Genomic DNA, 2,572 nt, shown 5'->3' with positions numbered 1-2,572 from the left:
TTTGGTTTAGGTTTTGGACGTTAGAGATGGACAGCAGAATTCCTTCCATCTGTTTTGCTTAATTAAACATATTTGGAAGAAGTTATGAGGAAGGAGACCATTTTCATTTATCTTGAGAAATTTAGTCAATTTGGAAAGACAATAATAATCAGTTGAACATTGTTTTAAGGAATTCTATATAAAATTCAAAACAGACATAAAGGCTACTTAAAGGATCCAAGGATGTTTTTTATCTAACAAGCTTCCAAAATGCAATTTTAAGTTACTCAACTGCTAAGCAACTCATTACATGTATTTCCAATGCAAAGGAAGGTTCTTTCTAAGGAAGATATAGTCTTTAATTCCATTTAAGTTAAATTCTAGGAAAATGTGTGGATCTCTCAGGTAATTGTATAGACTTTTAGTTATTATAAAATTAAATAATATTTTGCTTCACACCAGAAATTAATAAACATTTCTATCAAATTGCTCAAAGAGTTTAAAATCTAAGTGCAAAAAATAATTGCTTTCCCTTTGCATGTTCCTGGTGCTCTTTAAATGTTGTATATTTGATTACATTTAATTTCACCTTGCTTGTTATTGCTGGAATATCTGGAAACTTTTAAAGAGGGCAGAATAAACCCATTGTAGTGTACAAAATTGCTTTACCTTATTATCTACCAGAGTAAAGTTTTTGCTTTCGACTGCTCAGGGTCATTCTGAGAAATGAGTTTCTGAAGTGTAGTTTTACCAAATGGAGCTTTACTCAGAAGGCCTTCAACAATACAAAATATCTTACTCTTTTTCAAACTTTTCAGATTTTTCTTATTCAACCCTATCCTGCAGAATGCACCAGTTGAAATAAGCAACTACAGAACCTCCTGGGATAGCACTGTTAGAAAGAAATTAAATAATTATCCAGCAATGGGTCTCATTACTGTCTTAACTTATCATTGTGAATTTATAAAATTGTAGCAAAAGCAAAATTGGAATATCTGGATTAGTGATCAGCAAGGGAAAGAAACAAGGGTGATTTAAATAGTTCTTTTTTAAAAAAAATTAATGTTTCCAGTTTCTCCATTATAAGCAATGCTGTAATGAACATTATTTGAATGGGACAAATTTTTTAAAAAAGATTTTATTTATTTATATACTCATTTATTTAGAGAGCAGGCACGTGGGGGGGCAGGGGCAGTGGGTGAGGGACAGAATCTCTAGCAGACTCCCCAGTGAGTGTTGAGCCCAACCTGGGGCTCCATCTCACCACCCTGAGATCAGGGCCCCTGCTGAAATCAGGAGTCAGACGTTTAACCGACTGAGCCACCCAGATGCCCCTGAACATAACAAACTTGAGGAAAATTTTCATTACCATAAATTCCTGGAAGTGGAATTTTTAGATCAAAGGATATGCATGTTTTACAATTTCATAGATCAGTTAAATAAGGTATTTTACATAGCTACAATGGAATGGAGCTCTTAAAAAGAATGGGTTAAATCTATAAATACTGATATTTTTAAATCCATAGTATATTATTAAATTGAAAAGGAGTTGCTTAGCAGTATAAAATCCCATTAACATTTATATAGAGATGTTAGTATTTCAGGGAGGAAAATATGGAAGAATATATGTCAAACAGTGGTTGATTCATTTATCAAATTCAAAGATTACTTTTTAAATTATATAAGTAATGCACGGATAAATATTTCTTGTAAAAATAAATTAACATAGATACACAAACACTTGTACTCAAATGTTCAAACAGTCTTATTCATAAAAGCTCAATATTTGAAACAACCCAAAGTCTATCAATTGGTGAATGGATAAAGAATTTGTGGTATATCCATATAGTGGGATACTACTCAGCAGTGAAAAAGAACAAACTATTGATACACGCTATAACATAAATGAATCTCAAAATCATTATGCTAGGAGAAAAAAGCCATACATAAAAGACTACATATTGTATGATTTCATTTACATGAAATTTTGGAAAGGGCAAAGCTATTGTGACAGATCAGTGTTTGGCCAAGGGCTGGAGGTGAGGGAAGAGGATGAGTACAAAGGAGTATGAGGGAACTTTTGGGGGTAATAGAAATGACTGATATCATGATTATGGTGTTGGCTATGCTACTGTATACATTTGTTTATATTCATATAATTGTACAGTTAAAATTGGTGAATTTTATTGCATTTACATTTTATATTTCAATAAAGCAAAAATTTTAAAGTACTGATTAAGCTCTTTTCACTACTACACCAAAACCAGGTTCCTTTACTTCCTGGGAAGACCTCCTCCTCCCTTCAGATAGGTTAAACAGGTAACCACCATCACTACTGCAGATTCTACTTCAAAATTCTTGTTCTGCATTTACACACACACACACACACACACACACACACACCACACAGGAAATCTACATTGTTATATTGTTTTACAATACTTAGTCATTATTTGACATTTTCCGCTAACAGTATCTTGGAGACCTTTTCATTAGAATTTATAATTCTACATTATTCTAACTTCCAATAGTATTACATTGTATGGATATAATTTATTCAGCCATTCCTCTATCACTCAACCATATTTGAAAG

The sequence above is a fragment of the Ursus arctos genome, unplaced genomic scaffold (genome assembly GCF_023065955.2).
Source record: "Ursus arctos isolate Adak ecotype North America unplaced genomic scaffold, UrsArc2.0 scaffold_14, whole genome shotgun sequence".
NCBI lineage: Eukaryota > Metazoa > Chordata > Mammalia > Carnivora > Ursidae > Ursus > Ursus arctos.
Note: the sequence above shows the minus strand (reverse complement) of the source record.